Source organism: Salvelinus fontinalis, chromosome 28 (assembly GCF_029448725.1).
Source record: "Salvelinus fontinalis isolate EN_2023a chromosome 28, ASM2944872v1, whole genome shotgun sequence".
Classification (NCBI taxonomy): domain Eukaryota; kingdom Metazoa; phylum Chordata; class Actinopteri; order Salmoniformes; family Salmonidae; genus Salvelinus; species Salvelinus fontinalis.
Genome location: NC_074692.1, coordinates 3,003,670 through 3,027,495, shown reverse-complemented (window position 1 = coordinate 3,027,495; position 23,826 = coordinate 3,003,670). Strand labels below are relative to the sequence as shown.

At 42.8% G+C, this 23,826-nt stretch overlaps 1 protein-coding gene across 3 annotated transcripts in view; it reads right to left on the bottom strand.

The window, feature by feature from the left end:
* LOC129825955 (glutamate receptor ionotropic, delta-2-like) overlaps positions 1-23,826 on the bottom strand; it is a 595,589-nt gene that overhangs the window by 339,446 nt on the left and 232,317 nt on the right. The gene's annotated exons all lie outside the window — the stretch shown is intronic.

The window sequence follows — 23,826 nt, the reverse complement described above, 5'->3', positions numbered from 1 at the left end:
GACTCAGAGGTGTAAATACTTATGCAAATTAGATATTTCTGTATTTAATTTAAAAACATGTTTTCACTTTGTCATTATGATGTGTGTACATGGGTTAGAAATAAATACATTTTATCTATTTTAAACTCAGGCTGTAACACACCAAAATGTGGAATAAGTCAAAGGGTATGAATACTTTCTGAAGACACCGAAGGTGGGTAAATGCTGATCCCCTTTCGCAGTGAGTGAAGTAATGCCTCCTATACTTTCAATGCATTTTCCCGCAAGTGGTGGGTCATATTTAGTGTAAAGAATCAGATCAACTCCACTGAATACGATGGAAACCTGAAGCAATGGTTGTAGAATAGAGAAGGCGGGCTGCAAAGCTAGCCTCTCAGCACAGCACAGTCCCAAGGGGCGATGGGACTACGGAGTTCATGTCAGGAGCAAATGCGCCTGTTAGTCCAGAATAGCAGAGTGGGTCACCATTCCCAAAACAAACTGTAGCCCGCAGCCTGTCATTTCCCACAACACAAGTTGAAACACCATCTCCATATTGCTCGTATTTTATTATTTCAGATGAACCCTGTACGTCTTCAAAGGAGAAGGAAATAAAATACACTGTTTTGTACTAACCCGTGTTCCAGGCAATAAAAAATGTTCAAGGATGGATACCTCTACTATTTTCAAAACAACATTATCGGGACCAGGGATATGTGGCCATCAGATTATAGAATCCCCCCGACAGAGATAAGGGAAATAGCATAGGATATGCTCTGGTCGGGAACAAACCGCCACAGTCATCCCAAGTGTCATTCGCTGTCGTCCTCTGTGAAGGCTCCTGACCTGACTAAATGCATGTTTAACATGGAGTTAGGCTCTAAGACCCCATTAGGCACCTTATCATACAGAGACGCTGCCGAGTTAGACAGGAGGATTTGGGACTGGCCAGGGGAATGAGAGGGTGTCATTGCCGATCTGACAGTATTAATGGAACTGGGACATGATGGAGAGAGATAATCCCCCCATTGATGAGGATGGGAGAGGAATATATCTGAGAGCAACCCCTGCCTCCCCCGCATTCCCCCGGTCCCTCCTGCTCTTCTCATTCCTCAGGCTCCATCTCCAGACAGCACTTTCCTGCTTCATATTCGACTCACGTAGTATAGTGTTGCTTTGCAAATCTTTCAAAAAAACATAGGCTGAGTGTGCCCTTTTCTTTGGAAATTAGGCAAATGAACTAGCGTTTCTCAATCCTAACGGGAGGGACTGCCCGTATCATGTGCAAACAGTTAGTTGTCAGGCGTAGGGCAATTGCGGTGACCATTTACCGGCAGTCATGAGTCATGGCTGCAGTCAAATTCCACATGACGGTTGAGTCACAATAACCTCCTCCTATGCGCTCTGCATATGAACGGCGCTGACCCAACTCGCGAACAGCCTGGTACCCAGCCCTCTATTGTCCCTCTAATCACTCCAATGTCAATGCAAATGTAATTGCAGTTCAATATCAAACACATAATCGAAACAAGTATCATGCTTTCAAAACGACCCATTAGGCTACATTGTTTGACCTCACCGTGATCGATCAACTTGAAGAAAGAAGGTCGACATCAGGTTGAAACTCAGTGGAAAACATGGTCGTTGTGGGTCTTGTTTAAAAGCGAAATGGACAGCGCTTTCTAAGGTGATGATTAATTAAAAGCATTTAATAAGTCGCATGTAGAACTCCCATGCGCATATTATTGCTTATACATGCACATAGGCCTATATATGAGCCCAAGCCCGATGATTGCGCGGTTATACAATACATAGCATAACAGCCTACCGCAAATTACGCACGGCAGAAAAATATATACTTTTTAAGATGTACCAAAGACATCATTGGTCTGGCCTGTAGCTACTCCAAAATTACACAAACTCTAGTAATCACCTTTGAGTGTGGACTGTATTATTATTCATACTTTATATCCATGAGTCTGGGACAGAATGTATAGGCCTGGGCGATGCTGTTGGTTCATTGATTGTGCAGGGTGGTTTACAGAGTATAGTTAGCCTAGTAATAGGGATTTATTTTTTATTTGAATCATTAGTAGGCTGACACATTACCTTTTAGCTCCAGAATATGATGGTTGCCACTAAAAATAGGATGCTCCAAGCTTTCTAGTGCTACTATATTTATTTATAAGCTGCTAATATTAAGCACATTGCTCCGCTATAAAACCGGAGTAGCCTACCCAGTATGATTGAAAAAGGAACGTCACACTCCAGTCGCTACACAAGTGCGTACTGATGTCGTTTTTTCCCATGCCCTCCTTTGGTGTCCATTTGATGAAGGCCCATTCTAAATCAAAACAAATGTCACGTATTAGTAAAGACACGATTCAATTCAGAATAGCCTATGGCCAAGGAACAGAGCGGAACTTTTTCCAAATCATCAATATAGTCGCATCATGCAGCCTATATATTTTTGAGGTGCCTACGAGAACCAGTCGGATGACGAGTCGACTCTCTTTTTTTTGTGTGAAAATGCCACAACAAAACGTAAATCAGTTTTTGTGGATATTGAGAGTTTTGTTGTTTTGGATACTTTAAATCCTTTATTGCAAGGTACAAATATTGTATCATTACTTAAGTAAAATAGTTCAGTTCCAAGTTTTTTTTAACATTAGCTAGCATGCCCAATGTGCAAATGCTAACGTAAGCTCAAATATCCCTGACCTGAAAGTATCATAGCTGACTTGGCCCATTCAAGATAACATGCTACAGATCAATGAAATCAGGCTGGTTTAGACACAGAATAATTAGCTTGTTATTTATATAGTAATGTAATACTATAAAGTTGTCATTTACAATCAATAATGTAGTGATGAACACAAGTGGTTCAGCTTTTTATTTTGTCGACAAGTAGCCGATGTTGCTTAATCAGCGGGTAAAAAACTTCAGCGGGTAAAAAACTTTGCTGGCCAAAATGACATGAAAAGTGATCAAAATATATAAACAGCGTTGCAGTAATTTCAGAAGTTCAGAATTATTTAGATTTTAGGTAGCAAAGCAATCAATATCCTATCCTAAACGTGTTGGAAGCGAGAGGCATCTTGCTCTCATTCGTTAGCTATGTCATTTTAAGCAGCATCCCATTTCTTGCTAGCCCTGGCCACTCGCCTTCACCCCTCAAAGATGTAAACGCATGGTGTAGATGAATGGTCTACCGATACAGTTACACTGATTTTAATCCTTGAGTTGGTGTGAACGACTACACAGGCAAGAATTGGACTCTAGTTAGTCAAAAATCATCAGTTAAGCTGGCAGCTGACTTAGATACATTTTAATTTTTCTTTATTTAACTAGGCAAGTCAATTAAGAACATATTCTTATTTTCTATGATGGCCTAGGAACAGTAGGTTAACTGCCTTGTTCAGGGGCAGAATGACAGATTTTTCCATTGTCAGCTCGGGGACTCGATCTTGCAAACTATTGGATACTACTCCAACGCTCTAACCACTAGGCCACTTGCCGCCCCATAAATAGTAACATTGCTCGTTGTTTGATTTAAGTAGTTAATTGTCATTACTTTGAGCGAAGCTGCTAGTATGCTCTGAATAACCAGAAATCCAAAGTAATCCAAGGATTACTTTTTGAGTGGTCCCAACGATAGTCTGTCACATCATGGACTGAGAGATGAGAGAGCATCTTCAACAAGGAGCAAGCAAGCAAGGTATGTTAAGCTAGCTAGTTAAGTACACAATGCATTAGCTATACTTTCTAAACTGTCCAGGCCTTCACTACTTGCACTGACTTTGTATTTGTTCAAGGTAGACTATAGCCAGTGCTGCTGGAGTGACGTTACTATTGAAGACAGGTTTGAAGACAAGCTGATATAGCTAACGTTAGGCTAAATGTTTTGACGAGGAAGAGAGACCCTTATTTGAGTGTGTGTGTGTGTTTTACATTTGGGTCTCCATGACAATTTACTTTATTGTGGACCCAAATAAATAAGACTGATAAAAGCATTGAACCATGTTTTTTTTTCCATCAGGGTAAGATGGTGAAGGGAATGGGCAGGCTCATGGATCAGGTGGCCAGCATTGGATCCAAGGTGGTCGTCACCATGGAGAGCACTCAGCTATGGTAAGAATGATGACCTAGTAGTTAGTGTTTTTGTGTGTTAGAGAGTTCTGTGTTTCTTTGTCAGAGAGAGAGAGAGAGAGTCAAATTCATTCATTTGAATATGAATTAAACCCTTCTTGCCCACTGCCATCCGGACATTCAACTACACCAGGTTCGCAGTCAACACACGACACTAACCAGTCACTTCATTTGCTTTTGCACACTAGTACTGTACTTCTTTACTTGCCTCTCTACAGTTATATTTATGTTTCGTGTGATTGTCTTGTAATGTTGAGAGTATTTGTATTGTTTTTACTTTGCCTATCTGACAAACCAATTCCATCTCATCTCTCAGAAGATGAGATTGTTCCTCCTGGCCATGGAGACGTTGGCAACTCATTCCAGTACCTAGGAGAGCCATATGGAAGTTAGGACAATTCTGAGGGCCTGTGACTGACAGGGTCCCTAAAAAACTATTATTGAAATTGTTTTCAATATTACATTATTAACCTATCATCATTAAGAGATTATTTTATTTACAATGTACTAATAAAACTAATAACGGTGTCTTTTTCTTTTCTGTTTTTTGGCAAAAAGTAAACATCCAGAGAGCCTCTGTATTGCCCCCCCCCCCCCCCCCCCCCCTATTTACATGAAACGGTTCGGTCCTGCCCCCCAAACCAGGCGTGAACTGTACATGCTAGCAGTGAATTGCGAGTGAGGAGTGCCGGTGGAGCATCATGTCATCAAGCTTCCTAAAGAATCATCTAGCTTCCAAAAACAAAAAGAAAGAAAAAAAGATGTGGCAGTATGTCACTCAATTTTTCACAAAGGAAGGTGGGTGTAGTCCATGAGTGGTGGAAATTAACCTGTTGCTTAGTCCATAGTGAAATAGGCTACTTTTCCTCCCCTAACATTAGTCATTTAATATCTTCACAGAAAATTCTGAGCGTTTACATTTCGCTCCTCTTTTAGCTGACATTTAATCATTGCAGGCAAACTTTTAGCAAGCTATTCATACTAAATCAGTTGTCCCTGTCCCTGCCTGGTGCCAGGCCCAACAGATGCAGCTTCAGGCTCAGCAGCCCTGTCTCCCCATCCCCATACCCCTGAACCAGCCCTGTCTCCACATCCCCATACCCCTGAACCAGCCCTACTCCCAACTGAAGGAGGAGGTAAGCAGCATTGTGTTGAATGACATGTCAGTTGGCGTGATTGCAGGTACTGCAATGCATTGAGGACATAATTGTGATTCTCCAGTCAGGAAAAATCTCACATGATTCAAAGGCAGCCAATATCAGAGCCTTAAAGGAAGACATGCAGGCTCTTAGAGATGGATGGGAGTCTCTCCTGTCTGTGGCAACACTGATTGCTACGCAAATGGATGTTGCACCTCAATTTAACAAGGAACACAGCCGCCAGAGGAAAAGGAAGGGATTCCATGATGAGACCTCTGAAGAGGAGACAGCTCAGGACAGTGCAGCAACAGTGTTTCAGAACAGTGTTTTTTACTGCTATGGACAACATCATACGTGACTTAGACACAAGGTTCCACACCACTGCAAAAATGGTATAATAATTTTCTGCTGTTCTGAAAGTTAGGCAGATTAGTGAGGATAAAGTCCCTTCTGTGTGCCAACCTCTGATCATGAAGTATTCCAGAGATATTACACCTGAGTTTCATAATGAAGTAAGACACCTGAACACTGCATATGCTGTCACTCTCTAACTTGTCCCCTCTTGGGCTCCTGAATGCAATTTGTAAGACGCACCTGCAAAGCATTTTTGGAGAGGTGTGTATTGCTTTACGTATATTTTACACACTGCCTGTAAACCGTTGCTGGTGGCGAGAGAGCTTTCAGTAAGCTAAAACTGATTTAACATCTATTTGAGGTCCACTATGTCCCAGGACAGGCTTTGCAGTCTTGCCATGCTGTCCATTGAAAGTCAGTTAGCTAGAAAGCTGGACTTCAAAAACTTGATCAGTGACTTTGCTAGCAAGAAGGTTCGGCGCTGGGCTCTTGGTGAGTAAGGCTGAGCAAGGGCCAGTGATAACTGTTAAATGGCATGGCTATGGATATTGGATCACTACACACATGATGCACACAGGCTGAGAACAAGACTGAGAACAGACTGAGAACAAGATATATCTCAAAGTAATGGCTGGATTGCCATAAAATTGGTTGTGCACAATCAAGACCCGAAGTGGAAGAAACCTAGTGATTTGGTGACCTCTTGACCTTTCCTCTAGCGCCACCATCAGGCCTTTTCATTTCCATTTTGTTTTCCATTTTCCATTTCCACTTTTACAGCTGATTATTTTGTAGTTGGTATGTATACTTAGTTCAAAAATCTGCTGCTGATTTAATTATTTTGTTTGTTATATTATTTTTTAATTCTTCATTAATCTTAAGAGAATTTTCCATTCAAGAATTTTACCATTAAAATGACATTTAGACTGTAAAAGATGGCCTTCAGCACATTTCTTATAGAGGGTATCAGTCTTGCATCAAATAGTGAATTACACTGTATGCAGAATGTTGCATGCATGTCTGCACAGTATTATATTATCACAGGTCAATGTCAGTAAATATCCTACAGTAAATATTGGACTACAAGAGAGTTGCAAGCCTGCAAAGGTAGAGTTATTTAAAGTTTTGAATGGGTCGATTGGGTTCTGGAGGTGTGCGGTTACAGAAATTGTGCAGGGTTGGTGTAGCCTGTGGTGGTGAGGCCCAATGTGATATCTTTTCATGGGGCCCAAAATCCCTGGCGGCGCCCCTGCCAGTACCCGTTCCTGCAAACTGAATTTCAATAACAAATATATTGACAATCTCTTTTGAAACAATCAAGCTGAGCTTTAGTGTTTTTTTTCTCTCATGCCTCTCCATGGAATTAGAAAAAAAACGTAACGGAATCTTTGAATACGGTTTTGTGCGTTTTTACTTCATAAAGCTATCGCTGTGATTAAAACATACCTGTCATTTGGGACAGTTTGTAGTTTTCAGAACTGTAAGAACATGTCCCTAGGCTACCACACATATGTTTGATTTCTAAGACATTCTAAGGTGTGTATCATTCCCAACTAAAGTTGCCAAATAACTCTAAATCTAGCGTATAGGACCTGTGCCAAATGGTCACTTTTATGCTCAAACATAAAGCATATTCAAATTCGATCGAGAATGGGAAAAAAAATCGCCTTTCTTGTTTATTCTGCTAAGTTCAATTATATTCTTCTTACTATAAAATCATATAATATAAAATAATGGCACGGGATTTATAATCATATCTCATATGCTAAATGAACTAGGCTACAGCCTAAGGTTGCCATGGGCATCAGCAATAGCCAGATAACATACAGTAGGCCAACGCAGAATATGCTATTCTGTTGTTCTGAAATATATTTTCTTCATAATCATAATGTTTCTTTAGACCTGCCTAAAAATACATCATGGATTTAAAAAAAAATGTAGACGTTCCAAAAGCGCGCAGCCTGGAGATGCTAAACGTGTTAATGTTAATTAATGGTCAATTACCAAATAAGGTAAACCCCTTTTTTTAGAGGACGGACTGAAAACGGCAACGTTGTCATCAAAATCAAAGGTGGAGTCCCAGATTTCTTTAACCAGATGTTCTCTAGGATCCATTCATTATGCTGTGTGTTTATGGATTCTCTGTGTGTTTATGGATTCTCTGTAAGCCCTTCTCAGTTAAAAAGGGACCGCCTTTAAAAAGCAACACAATCCCTTTGAAAACAGCCTATGTGGCATTGATGTGAGTCAAACAGTTATTATTCTAGTGTCAAAATGTACTACAAAGTGTAATAGGATACTTTTTGTCATAAAGTCAGTCTCGTCTAAAACGGAATTTGCACATCCATGCGTCACAACAGGGAAATTAAGGTGTATTTTTTTTTACAATGTCCATTTGCCCACTAACATCGGCAAATGGGCTGCTGTGACTGCTCTCTATCCAATAGCATAGACAGTGACACAGACTTACCCAGCAGCTCCAACTATGTTTACATGAGACAACACATTGTGCATTTTTTTTTTACTTAAGAAATACTACACCAAACACTTTAGTTAGATGAAAATTGCATCACTAAAACATCTTTGTCAAAAATGTCAATATCTATTACAGAGTTCTGAGATTCATTCTGGGGATTTGAGGAACTAAAATAGGTTTCCGTATCTACAGTGTCTCATCATGAACAAACATCATTATCCAAACACAGAATCGGCCAGGAAACACACCTCCAAGACTGAAAACCTCGTATTTCTAATGAGCAACAGAAAAACACACGCCAACCGGCGTGTTCATTGGCTCTTTAAGGTCAGGGCAGAGGAATAGGCAGTAGTAAAGTCACATTTTACATCAGCATCCTTTCATTACCCTGCAAAAGTTGTCCCCCGGCCATCAACATTCCACAGGCATGTCCCACTCCCCTCGTCTTCTATTTTCAGCCACAGATTGTATGCAGTGAAATCACTTCAGACAACTCCGTCAGTACAATTTGTACAGCCAGTCGGAGGTCTATTTGCGGATGCTGCGTTGGCATCCCTCATTAATATTCATGAGGTAAGGGCTGCAGTCACAATACACCTTTCATGGTCCTGCTTTCTGATTCGAGGATGAAACCATTGGCCCTAATTAAAAACCATGACCCGGTCACTCAGAGCTAAATACTTAAGTATTGTAATACCGGGCCAACTGACTAACTTGGATTCTGAATTAGGGCTGTAGCATGCTGGTGGTTCTGACAGAGAATACTCAAGCAGGGATGGGGCTGGGGCCAAATTACATGGTCATTTACATTATTCTTTTTGTCAAAGCAATTATTACGTTGAAGTGGACTAAAACACGAATGTTTTTGTGGTATGCCTGACTTTCAAAGGTATGATTCACAGCATATGGCCAAGCTGAGTGGTGTTTGATGTTTTCAATCCAAAATTCAAGAGACATATTTCATTAAATCACAAAACCTGTTTTCAAAAAGTCAACTAAATACGGCATTCAACCAATAAGGACTTAGGTAACAAATTCACACACCTTGCATAACTATGACAACTTTAGACATCTGTGTTTTGACAGACCATTCCAAGGACTATACTATCCCATACTATCCCCGTCATAGCATAATCAGTAATGTCACAGAAGAAACGTCAGCAGACAGTAAGGCAAATTAGTTATTCCATGTCATTTCCGCAAGCCATGACACCCACCATCTCAGATTGTTCAGATTTTTTTCCTGTAGTTATAAATGGGTACAATTAGCATTCTTGAAACATTATTTTGTTGACATTTTATTTTATCTTGGCAAAAAATATTATTTTATAAGATTCAGATAATGTTCAATAAATGTAGTACCCAACATCCGATTTGCACCAAACTTCTTCCTATCAATGAGAAAGACATGAGGAATATTTGTTGGGGTTAAAAGCCACCAATGGACTCCCCACACCAGGCTAATCAGGCTAATCCCACCCCAACAACCAGTATACAGTATCAGTTCTCTATGTTTGACACGTAGTATGAAGCTGTTGCTTGGAGTATTGCTTCTCCATACTATGTAATGTATTCCCTGCGAATCTGGTGATTGTTTTTTTCCCCTGTTCAGAGAAATTATTAATTTAAGTCGCTTGCATTATTTACCATAAGTTGTGCGAAAGTACCCATTTCTGACCGCTAGATGCCACTGTTGCGGCTATTCTACCACACATTTTTTTTTCAATTTTGCTGGTCTCTTGTATTTATTAAATGGATCACAACATTTCCTTTGCAACTTTGGGTAGAAAACCAATCAATTTGGCTCATGATGAAAATAAGGTTTGTGGTCATCCTCACAATTCAAGCCAGTCCTCCTTGAAATCAAATCAGTTACTCATTGGTAGGAAAAAGTTTAGTACAAATCGGACATGGGTACTATACTTAAAAGTTTTAATGTCACATTCTTTTTTCTATTATGTTATTGACTGTACATTTGTTTATTCCATGTGTAACTCTGTGTTGTCTGTGTTGTACTGCTTTGCTTTATCTTTATCTTCCAGGTTGCAGTTGTAAATGAGAACTTGTTCTCAACTGGCCTACCTGGTTAAATAAAGGTGAAATAAAAAAATTAAAAATGTATGCACAAGTACAGTGAAATGCATTTCTTGCAAACTCAAAATGCAACAATGCAATTATCAATAACAACGGGCTACTCAAGGACATTCAGAGACTTGTCCCGAAGCCACTCCTGCGTTGTCTTGGCTGTGTGCCTACTCCACTGCTGCCCTGTCGATGTGGATGGGGACGTACTCGCCCCCCTATTTCCTGTAGTCCACGATCAGCTCCTTGATCTTGCTAAAGTTGAGGGACTGGTTGTTGTTCTGGGACCACAATGGCAGGTCACTGACCTCCTCCCTGTAGGCTGACTCTGGCCACGCAGTCGAGTACAGGAGTGGACTAAGCACCTACCGCACAGGCCGTGCCTGTGTAGTATGATTCAACTTTATTCCTATATTGTCCTTTTGCTCGTTTGATGACTCTGCGGAGGTCATGGCGGGACTTATTGTCCTTATTCCTGTCCTTGGCCGTAGCCTCAGAGTTGTCTACAATAGCTCTGTGTGAGGTAGCCCTGTCCGTTTATCTCCAACCTCTGTATGAATCCAGGGCTTTTGATTGGGAAAGCAGCGAACCCTAACCGTGGGGACAACGTCGCCAATACATTTTCTCATGAAGCCGGTGACAGAGGTGGTTATCTCATCAATGTTATTGGCGGAGTCTCGAAACATATTCCAATTAGCGCAAGAAAATCATTCCTGTAGCATAATCGCTGTAGCATTTCTCAACAGAGAGTCATGGGTACTTCCTGTTTGAGTTTCTGCTTGTAAACGGGAAGCAGGAGTACGGAGTCCTGATCTGATTTGCTGAATGGCAGACAAGGGAGGGCTTGCTTGTGGGTAGAATAACAGTGGTCCAGGACTTTAGTGGTGTTGGAGACGTGTTGATGGAAGTTGGGAATCACGTGTCTTAGTGACGTGGAAAAACAGCCTCTGGATGTAGGTGTTCTTGCTTGTTTATAGCCTTGTACAGTTTGTTAAGTTCCAGCTTGTTATTTTTCTTTTCCTGAGGTGGAATTTTTACAAAAGTCACGTAACTGCTGAAAACTGCCTCGGGAGGTAGAAGGGTCAGCATTTGACCATCAGGTATTCCAAGGCGGATAAACAGTGGGTTGACACTTCCACCGTGCTGGAGTTAGCACACCAGTTTGAGTTGATGTAGAGCCAAACAAACCAATGCTTGCACCCGACCACCCACTAGCCCATACCCACAACTGGAGAAAATGGCATGTAACCTAGCATGGACTTCATCCACTACCTCATTTTATTTCGTCAGTCAAATATGGTATCGTGACAACACCTGGGCAGACTTTTAACTCCATGCTTCTTTCTGGTATAGAATGGATGAGTCTCGTTGAGATTTCGAATAACGTGCCTTGGTCGGCTTTCTGTTAGTTGAAGAAAGAGAGGGATACATACAGTAGCCTGATTTTAATTTTGATGGAATACATTGGTTTGATACGTTTGTGTAACGGGTGACGCTCTCCTCATCCTCGGAAGAGGTGAGGAGAGAAGGATCTTCAGACCAAAACGCAGGCTCAGGGAAATAAGCCATCTTTATTATAAATTACGATGGCACACGAAACGAAACAAAACACTTTCCAAACTACAAAATAACAAAACGACGTTGACGAGACCTGAACATAAACTTACATAACTAAACATAAACTTACGTACAGGTAACAGACGACATCGAAACGAAAACGAAACAAACAAACGCTACAGTCCTATGTGGTACGAACATAACATACGGACACAGGAGACAATCACCCACAAACAAACAGTGAGAATGCCCTACCTAAATATGACTCTTAATTAGAGGCAAACGCAAACCAACTGCCTCTAATCAAGAGCCATACCAGGCAAACCAAAACCAACATAGAAACAGATAACATAGAATGCCCACCCAACCTCACGTCCTGACCAACTAACACACAAAAACTAACATAAATAGGTCAGGAACGTGACAGTACCCCCCCCCACAAGGTGCGAACTCCGGACGCACCAGCACAAAGTCTAGGGGAGGGTCTGGGTGGGCATCTAACCACGGTGGTGGCTCAGGCTCCGGGCGCGGTTCCCACCCCACCATAATCCATCCTAACTTCCTCCCTCCAAGAATGTCCACCCTCTTTTGACCCCCACAAAATTCCCTTAACAACATATCCAATAGGGACAACACCGGGACAGAGAGATAAATCAAGAAAGAGGGATAGATAAGAATATAGAGATAGATGAAGATAGAGAGGGAGATTAGGATAGAGGGGCAACTCCGGACTGAAAGGCAGCTCCGGACAGAGAGACAGCTCTGGACTGATGGGCAGTTCTGGGTATCCAGCCTTTTCAGGCTGAAGGACAGCTCATGGCTGACTGACGAATCTCGATGCTCATGGCTGGCTGACGGCTCTCGACGCTCATGGCAGGCTGACGGCTCTCGACGCTCATGGCAGGCTGACGGCTCTCGACGCTCATGGCAGGCTGACGGCTCTCGACGCTCATGGCAGGCTGACGGCTCTCGACGCTCATGGCAGGCTGACGGCTCTCGACGCTCATGGCGCTCTGACGGCTCTGGCTGCTCATGGCGCTCTGACGGCTCTGGCTGCTCATGGCTCTCTGACGGCTCTGGCTGCTCATGGCTCGCTGGCGGCTCTGGCTGCTCATGGCTCGCTGGCGGCTCTGGCAGATCCTGTCTGGTTGGCGGCTCTGGCAGATCCTGTCTGGTTGGCGGCTCTGGCAGATCCTGTCTGGTTGGCGGCTCTGGCAGATCCTGTCTGGTTGGCGGCTCTGGCAGATCCTGTCTGGTTGGCGGCTCTGGCAGATCCTGTCTGGCTGACGGCTCTAGCGGCTCCTGTCTGGCTGATGGCTCTAGCGGCTCCTGTCTGGCTGACGGCTCTGTAGGCTCATGGCAGACGGGCGGCTTTGCAGGCTCATGGCAGACGGGCGGCTTTGCAGGCTCCTGGCAGACGGATGGCTCAGACGGCGCTGGGGAGACGGATGGCTCAGATGGCGCTGGGGAGACGGATGGCTCAGATGGCGCTGGGGAGACGGATGGCTCAGATGGCGCTGGGGAGACGGATGGCTCAGATGGCGCTGGGGAGACGGATGGCTCAGATGGCGCTGGGGAGACGGATGGCTCAGATGGCGCTGGGGAGACGGATGGCTCAGATGGCGCTGGGGAGACGGATGGCTCTGGCCGGATATGGCGCACTGTAGACCTGGTGCGTGGTGCCAGAACTGGAGGCACCGTGCTAATGACAAGCACCTTCCTACTAGTGCGGGGAGCAGGGACAGGGCACACTGTATTCTCAAAGCCTACTCTATCCCTGATGCGTGGTACCGGCACTGGTGACACCGGGCTGAGGACAAGCACATCAGGATTAGTAGGGGGAGAAGATACAGTGGGTTCAGGGCTCTGGAGACGCACAGGTAGCTTAGTGCGTGGGGCCGGAACTGGAGGCACCGGGCTAGATACACGCACTACAGGGAGAGTGCGTGGAGGAGGAACAGGGCTCAGGATACGCACTGGTAGCCTAGTGCGTAGTGTATACACTGTAGGTACTAGGCTGGGGCGGGGAGGTGGTGCCGGAAATACCGGACCGTGGAGGCGTACTGGCACTCTTGAGCATTGAGCTTGCCCAACCTTACCTGGTTGAATACCCCCGGTTGCCCGACCAGTGCGGGGAGGTGGAATAACCCGCACCGGGCTATGTAGGCGAACCGGGGAAACCATGCGTAAGGCAGGTGCCATGTATGCCGGCCCGAGAAGACGCACTGGAGACCAGACGCGTTGAGCCGGCCTCATGACACCTGGCTCAATACCCAATCTAGCCCTACCAGTGCGGGGAGGTGGAATAACCCGCACTGGGCTATGCACTCGTACAGGAGACACCGTGCGCTCTACTGCGTAACACGGCGCCTGCCCGTACTCCCGCTCTCCACGGTAAGCCTGGGAAGTGGGCGCAGGTCTCCTACCTGCCCTTGGCCCACTATCTCCTAGCCCCCCCCCAAGAAATTTTTGGGAATTACTCACGGGCTTTTTTGGCTTCCGTGCCAGACGCGTTCCCTCATAGCTCCGGTTCCTCTCCTCGGTAGCCTCTGCTCTCCTCCGTGCCTCCAGCTCAGCTTTGGGACGGCGATTTTCTCCTGCCTTAGCCCAGGGACCTTCTCCATTCATTATTTGCTCCCATGTCCAGAAATCCTTTCTCTCCTGTCCCTTACTCCGTTTAGTTTCCCTTTGCCGCTTGGTCTTAGCTTGGTGGGTGATTCTGTAACGGGTGACGCTCTCCTCATCCTCGGAAGAGGTGAGGAGAGAAGGATCTTCAGACCAAAACGCAGGCTCAGGGAAATAAGCCATCTTTATTATAAATTACGATGGCACACGAAACGAAACAAAACACTTTCCAAACTACAAAATAACAAAACGACGTTGACGAGACCTGAACATAAACTTACATAACTAAACATAAACTTACGTACAGGTAACAGACGACATCGAAACGAAACAAACAAACGCTACAGTCCTATGTGGTACGAACATAACATACGGACACAGGAGACAATCACCCACAAACAAACAGTGAGAATGCCCTACCTAAATATGACTCTTAATTAGAGGCAAACGCAAACCACCTGCCTCTAATCAAGAGCCATACCAGGCAAACCAAAACCAACATAGAAACAGATAACATAGAATGCCCACCCAACCTCACGTCCTGACCAACTAACACACAAAAACTAACATAAATAGGTCAGGAACGTGACAGTTTGTTTCGGTGTTTCTGTCTTGTTGTTGTTTGTTCAATTCGCTGCAGCACCTATGTGACCCGGCTACAACTGGAACAAAGGCAGGTCGAAAAGTATTCTCCTCACGGAAGCCAAAACACTCTGCAGAAAGCCCAAGCACTTTTCTCCCCATCTGAAGTCTTAACGTTGTTTCATATCACGTAGCCACCTTGCAACCAGAAAACTCAAGCTGATTTCTATAGGGAGGAACTGATGGAGTGATAGTGAAAAAAGCGGAAAGGTTTAGTGTATTGTGTTATCCCACAGAGCAAATGGGTTTACACAGCTCTCCAAGAATGCTTACATCTTCTTTTGATTCACTGAGCTTCTTCTTGCTCTCTTTACACAGACTTGTGCTTTTAAATCTATAGTTTCTACTGATAATTAATCACTGAGGAGGGCTGTGTGACGGAGTGACATGAAAAGCATGTGCGTTGAAAACCAATTAGCACGAACGTGTCACTTTCTTTCAGATACATAAAGGATGACGGAGAAGCTGATGTGGAGATCAGATGCAAAACGCACAATGGGGTAGTGCTGGAAAAGTTGTACAAAGTGCTATGATGTTCGGTCATGTTGTAATCAAATTCTTGTTATTTCAATTAATAAATTCGATGGTCTTTGGTGGTTTCAATTGTTTCCAAACGAAACCACAAAGCGCCTCCAACTGGCACGTTCAAGTGTGTACACAAACACAAATAATCCATCCATGTTAGGACTCAACACCTTGCCTGATAGATTCCGATCAATTTTAGGGGGTAGCCTAAAGTAATTTATGCCTAAGAGATCATGTTGAAAAAAATGGTGTTTATGTAGGGCTGCATGATTTGGACAAAAATACCTAATTGCTATTTTTGGGCCAGATATTGCAATATTGCAATATGAAATGCGATTTTCAAACACTTGGTGAAAAGTTGGTAATTCCATCCGACATGGTTAAAACAAGTGTCAGGGTAGAGAACATCGCATCCAAAATGAGATGAATAAAAAAACAAATGAAATCATTTTTATAACATTGTTATACATATGATAATAGATAGGATTATTACACCTAAATACGAACAAACATTCATTTTTTAACCAGTGGACTAAACTCCACTCCATGGGGAAGTAGGTTTTTAAAATGTAATAACATGATAGTAACATTGTAATAACATGATAGTAACATTGTAATAACATGATAGTAACATTGTAATAACATGATAGTAACATTGTAATAACATGATAGTAACATTGTAATAACATGATAGTAACATTGTAATAACATGATAGTAACATTGTAATAACATGATAGTAACATTGTAATAACATGATAGTAACATTGCAATAACATGATAGTAACATAGTAATAACATGATAGTAACATTGTAATAACATGATCATCAAAATACAGTGTGCTATAAGCGCAGCACGTATTAATTAATAGCATGATGAATTCCTATTTCCTATTTTATCATTGAGTTCTTAAATAATCAAAGTAAATTATTTATTCAGGCAGCCATAGGCTGCAGATGGAATAGGAAACGTATGATTATGTATAAGTAGGCTCAATTAAGTCAAAGTTACATTTCCCTCACTAACTTTAAACATCAGCTATCTGAGCAGCTAACCGATCGGTGCAGCTGTACATAGTCCATCTGTAAATAGCCCACCCAATCTACCTACCTCATCCCCATATTGTTTTATTTACTTTGCTGCTCTTTTGCACACCAGTATCACTACTTACACACCCTCATCTGCTCATCATCATCTGCTCATCTATCACTCCAGTGGTAATCTGCTAAATTGTAATTACTTCGCTACTACGGCCTATTTATTGCCTTACCTCCTCATGCCATTTGCACACACTGTATATAGACTTTATTTTCTTTCTATTGTGTTATTGACTGTACGCTTGTTTATTCCATGTGTAACTCTGTGTTGTTGTTTGTGTCGCACTGCTTTGCTTTATCTGGCCAGGTCGCAGTTGTAAATGAGAACTTGTTCTCAACTAGCTTACCTGGTTAAATAAAGGTGAAATAAAAATACAATTAATAAAAAAGTGCCTTAAAAACATGGAACACATAGCCTACCAATTGCAAGGTGCAGCCTGTGCCAAAAAAACATTGGAGTCAGGTCCAGTCATTCAACGCGATGGCCTTTACCACGTTTATGCAGTATTTCGTTATGCCCACTTGCAAGTTGCTGCTCCTCATTCAGGGCCCAGATGGCTAAAGGTTCCCTCAACCCCAGAGCATTTTTTTCTTCCTGTGTGATCTCCGTGGAAGTAACCTATGATTTTTGCAAGCACCGACCTTTCAGTTGAAACTCCTCATCAATAAAGTGTACTGTCAAACAAATGTAGGGCTGTTCTACTTAACCAAAGGTCTACTTAATGTAGGGTTGTTCTACTTAACCAAAGGTCTGTTGTAGTTGCGTAATAAGCAACATGTAAACTCAGCAAAAAAATAAACGTCCCTTTTTCAGGTCCCTGTCTTTCAAAGATAATTCATAAAAATCAAAATAACTTCACAGATCTTCATTGTAAAGGTTTTAAACACTGTTTCCCATGCTTGTTCAATGAACCATTAACAATTAATGAACATGCACCTGTGGAACGGTCGTTAAGACACGAACAGCTTACAGACGGTAGGCAATTAAGGTCACAGTTATGAAAACTTAGGACACTAAAGAGGCCTTTCTACTGACTTTGAAAAACACCAAAAGAAAGATGCCCAGGGTCCCTACTCATCACCGTGAACGTGCCTTAGGCATGCTGCAAGGAGGCATGAGGACTGCAGATGTGGCCAGGGCAATAAATTGCAATGTCCGTACTGTGAGACGCCTAAGATAGCGCTACAGGTAGACAGGACGGACAGCTGATCGTCCTCACAGTGGCAGACCACGTGTAACAACACCTGCACAGGATCGGTACATCCGAACATCACACCTGCGGGACAGGTACAGGATGGAAACAACAACTGCCCAAGTTACACCAGGAACGCACAATCTCTCCATCAGTGCTCAGATGGTCCGCAATAGGCCCGAGAAAGGCAGGACTGAAGGCTTGTAGGCCTGTTGTAGGGTTTTGTCTCACCAGGGGTGATGGTCGGATTCGCATTTATCGTCGAAGGAAAGAGCGTTGCTTCGAGGCCTGTACTCTGGAGCGGGATCGATTTGGAGGTGGAGGGTTCATCATGGTCTGGGATGGTGTGTCATAGCATCATCGGACTGAGCTTGTTGTCATTGCAGGCAATCTCAACGCTGTGTGTTACAGGGAAGACATCCTCCTCCCTCATGTAGTACCCTTCCTACAGGCTCTTCCTGACATGACCCTTCAGCATGACAATGCCACCAGCCATACTACTCGTTCTGTGAGTGAATTCCTGCAAGGCAGGAATGTCAGTATTCTGCCATGGCCAGCGAAGAGCCCGGATCTCAATCCCATTGAGCACGTCTGGGACCTGTTGGATCGGCAGGTGAGGCCTAGGGCCATTCCCCCCAGAAATGTCCGGGAACTTGCGGGTGCCTTGGTGGAAGAGTGGGGTAACATCTCACAGCAAGAACTGGCAAATCTGGTACAGTCCATGAGGAGAGGCACTGCAGTACTTAACGCAGCTGGTGGCCACACCAGATACTGACTGTTACTTTTGATTTTGACCCCCCTTTGTTCAGGGACACATTATTCAACTCCTGTTAGCCACATGTCTGTGGAACTTGTTCAGTTTATGTCTCAGTTGTTGAATCTTGTTATGTTCATACACATATTTACACATGTTAAGTTTGCTGAAAATAAACGCAGTTGACAGTGAGAGGACGTTTGAGTTCTGTTTCAACTTCTCCCTTAGTTTTGTTATAAAGTGTTAGGATGGCGACTTAGGAGAAATATGTGCGGGGTGGAATCTTTTAGCTTCTGTCCAGCTGGTTGATTATCATCTTCTTGAAGCCGTCTTTGCTGACTGTGTAAATAGGAATCATGTCTTTGGCTATGTGATAGATAGGTGACTTCTATGTGTATGCGGCATGTTTCTTCACAGGGTGTTACGCCCGATGTCCACCCGATCTATATTCCTTTTGTTTTGCCAGATGTCTAGCACCGCATTGTCCATACTTAACTGACGTGTGCCTTACTTTTCAACTAACTAAAAGCTAGCTTGTTGGAGTCTGTGTGTGTACTTCCGTTTGTACCACCACATGGTAAAGCAACGCACAATTGGAACATATTGAATACATACGGTACACAGAAAGCACAGCAGCCCAGTGCGGCGGCTTCCCCAACGTAGCGTGGCGGCCTGCTCCATTGACAATCAATGACTTCCGGCGGAACGCAGAGAGTTTGATGCATTTGGTGGACATGAGGCACTTGAAAACGCACAGGCAATCAATGCCCGCTTAACATAGGTGGCTGGCTGTGTCTGAGGGGCTTTGCTGCTGTCAGGCGCTTTATCCACCATGCAATCATCGTAAAGTAGGGGATGGTTCAAGTGATTTAATACGTGTCGGGCTGCCTCTTGTTGTTGTGACAACTCTGAGGCACTTTTTGCACAACACTTGCATTTGGTTGACATCGGTTTGCATGTAGCCAAAATACTGCCACATCACTAAAGATGCACAGGCGCTTGTATTTGTATTTATTATGGATCCCCATTAGCTGCTGCCAAGGCAGTTATACAATTTATAAAAACATTACAATTCATTCATTACAGAATTTATAACACACTAAAAGTATGTGCCCTCAGGTCCATACTCCACTACCGCATATCTACAACACAAAATCCATGTGTACGTGTATGTTATCGTGTATGTATGTGTACATGTATGTATAGTGCGTGTGTGTATGCATGTGTCTGTGCCTATGTTTGTGTTGCTTCACAGTCCCCGCTGTTCCATAACGTGTATTTTTACCTGCCTTTTAAAACTGAATCTACTGCTTGCATCAGTTACCTGATGTGGAATAGAGTTCCATGTACAGTGGCTTGCGAAAGTATTCCTCAAAAGCATTTTTTCTATTTTGTTAATTTACAAACTGGAATTAAAATAGATTTTTGGGGGGTTTGTATCATTTGATTTACACAACATGCCTACCATTTTGAAGATGCAAAATATTTTCTATTGTGAAACAAACAAAAATAAGACAAAAAAACTGAAAACTTGAGCGTGCACCCCCCCAAAGTCAACACTTTGTAGAGCCACCTTTTGCAGCAATTACAGCTGCAAGTCTCTTGGGGTATTGAGGTCTGGGCTTTGACTAGGCCATTCCAAGAAATTTAAATGTTTCCCCTTAAACCACTCAAGTGTTGCTTTAGCAGTATGCTTGGGGTCATTGTCCTGCTGGAAGGTGAACCTCTGTCCCAGTCTCAAAACTCTGGAAGACTGAAACAAGAATTTCCCTCTATTTAGCGGCATCCATTTTTCCTTTTATTCTGACCAGTTTCCCATTCCCTGCTGATGAAAAACATCCCCACAGCATGATGCTTCCACCACCATGCTTCACTGTAGGGGCTTCATAGCAAAGGGGGTGAATACATATGCACGCATCACTTTTCCATATAATAAAAAAAATATAAATACATTTCACTTCACCAATTTGGACTATTTTGTGTATGTCCATTACATGAAATCCCCCCAAAATATATTTAAATTACAGGTTGTAATGTAACGCTCTCTCCACTGGCTTCCAGTTGAAGCTCGCATCCGCTACAAGACCATGGTGCTTGCCTACGGAGCTGTGAGGGGAACGGCACCTCCGTACCTTCAGGCTCTGATCAGGCCCCACACCCAAACAAGGGCACTGCGTTCATCCACCTCTGGCCTGCTCGCCTCCCTACCTCTGAGGAAGTACAGTTCCCGCTCAGCCCAGTCAAAACTGTTCGCTGCTCTGGCACCCCAATGGTGGAACAAACTTCCTCACGACGCCAGGTCAGCGGAGTCAATCACCACCTTCCGGAGACACCTGAAACCCCACCTCTTTAAGGAATACCTAGGATAGGATAAAGTAATCCTTCTAACCCCCCCCCCCTTAAAAGAGTTAGATGCACTATTGTAAAGTGGTTGTTCCACTGGATATCATAAGGTGAATGCACCAATTTGTAAGTCGCTCTGGATAAGAGCGTCTGCTAAATGACTTAAATGTAAATGTAATGTAAATGTAATGCATCAAAATAAGAAAAACGGTAAGGGGGGTGAATACTTTTGCAAGGCACTGTAGTCATGGCTCTATGTCGTACTGTGCACCTCCCATAGTCTGTTCTGGACTTGGGAACTGTGAAGAGACCTCTGGTGGCATGTCTTGTGGGGTATTTATGGGTGTCCGAGCTGTGTGCTAGTATTTTAAACAGACAGCTCTGTACATTCAGCTTGTCAACACCTCTTACAAAAACAAGTAATGATGAAGGCAATCTCTCTTCCACTTTGAGCCATGAGAAATGTACATGCATGTCATAACGCTAGCTCTCCGTGTACTTTTAAGGGCCAGCTGTGCTGCCCTGTTCTGAGCCAACTGCAATTTTCCCAAGTTAATCTTTGTGGCACCTGACCACACTACTGAACAGTAGTCTAGGTGCGACAAAACTAGGGCCTGTAGGACCTGCCTTGTTGATAGTGTTGTTAAGAAGGCAGAGCAGCGATTTATTATGGACAGACTTCTCCCCATCTTAGCTACTGTTGAGTCAATATGTTTTGACCATGACAGTTTACAATCCAGGGTTACTCCAAGCAGTTTAGTCACCTTAACTTGCTCAATTACCACATTATTAATTACGAGATGTAGTTGAGGTTTAGGGGTTAGTGCATGATTTGTCCCAAATACAATGCTTTTAGTTTTGGAAATATTTAGGACTAACTTATTCCTTATTCCTTGACATGTCGTCCATTAAAGAACACCTTCTGTGTTCTGTTAGACAAGTAACTCTTTATCCACATTATAGCAGGGGGTGTAAAGCCATAACACATACGTTTTTCCAGCAGCAGACTTTGATCGATAAAGGCAAAAGCTGCACTGAAGTCTAACAAGCCCCCCACAGTCATTGTATCATCAATTTCTCTCAGCCAATCATCAGTCATTTGTGTAACTGCTGTGCTTGTTGAGTGTCCTTCCCAATATGCGTGCTGAAAGTCTGTTGTCAATTTGTTTTCAGTGAAACAGCATTGTATCTGGTCAAACACAATTCTTTTCAGAAGTTTACTAAGGGTTGGTAACAGGCTGATTGGTCAGCTATTTGAGCCAGTAAAGGGGGTTTTACTATTCTTGGGTAGCAGAATGACTTGAGCTTCCCTCCAGGCCTGAGGGCACACACTTTCTAGTAGGCTTAAATTGAAGATGTGGCAAATAGAAGTGTCAATTTCGTCCGCTATTATCCTCAGTAATTTTCCATCCAGATTGTCAGACCCCGGGTGGCTTGTCATTTTTGATACACAACAATAATTTGTTCACCTCTTCCACACTGACTTTACGGAATTCAATTCTTGTCTTTCATAATTTGATTAGCTATACTTAGATGTATAGTGTCAGCGTTTGTTGCTGGCATGTCATCCCTAAGTTTGCTTATCTTGCCAATGAAAAAGTCATTAAAGTAGGTGGCAGTATCAGTGGGTTTTGTGATAAATGAGCCATCTGATTCAATGAATGATGGAGCCGAGTTGGCTTTTATACAAAAATTTCATTTAAGGTGCTCCAAAGCTTTTTATTATCATTCTTTATATAATATATCTTTGTTTCATAGTATATTTTTATTTTTATTTAGCTTAGTCACATGATTTCTTAACTTGCAGTACGTATTATTTGTGTTGCCCGACTTATTTGCCATACCTTTTGCCTCATCCACCACAGACCAGCAAATATTCTTTACATCATCAACATACGAATGGCTACAAAACTTGTATGAAAAAAAACTTGACTACAAAACTTTTTGTATGACCTCTTATACACTATATTAGGCCCATCCTTTGGAACTTTGGTTTTCCTAGATATGGCTATTATATTGTGATCACTACATCCTATAGACTTTGATACTGCTTTAAAGCAAATTTTTATATCTTAGTAAAGATGTGATCAATACATGTTGTTTTAATTCTTGTGCTGTTTGTAACTACCCTGATAGGTTGACTGACAACCTGAACCAGGTTGCAGGAAACTGGTTACAGTTAGAAGCTTTTTATTGAGTGGGCAGTTTGAGAGCCAGTCAATATTTAAATCACCCAGAAAATATACTTCCATATACTTTTTGCTTGTGATTGGCCAGCATGTGCATGCCAAGAAAAGAGTGAGAGGGCCCGCTTGTGATTGGTCAGCATCCTCTGTGCATGTACTGTAGAGTGAATGAACAGAGTCTAGCGAATCTCATTGGAGGAGGTACCGTAGACTAGTTTTTGTTGTATTAACGGAGTGTTAAAGAAAGGAGAAAATCGCAGCCTCTTGCAATATGGTTATTGAACGTCAATCTCGCAATTTCGATCTGAATTTGATTATTGCGCAGCCCTAGTCTGTGTATGAGAAAGTGAATCCAGATGCAGCACTGGAAGTATTTGTAAAAGTGTCCCTGCCAATTGTTGACAAGCATGCACCTGTTAGTAAATGAACTGTGAGAACTGTTGCAGCCCTCTGGATTGATGATAAATTGAATAATGGTATGGTTCAAAGAAATGAGGCAAAATATGAAGCAAACAAGTCAGGTTGCTCAGCTGATTGGTTGACAAAAATAAGAAATGTCATTACCAAACCAAGAAAAACGAAATAAAACAAAATGGAAAAAGACTTTGGAATACCTTAAATGAAAATCCAATTCATCTCCATCGTTCATTGAAGTTGATGGGTCTTCATAGCAAAACCTTTTGATATTGCCAATCATTTCAATGACTATTTCACTAGTAAAGTGGA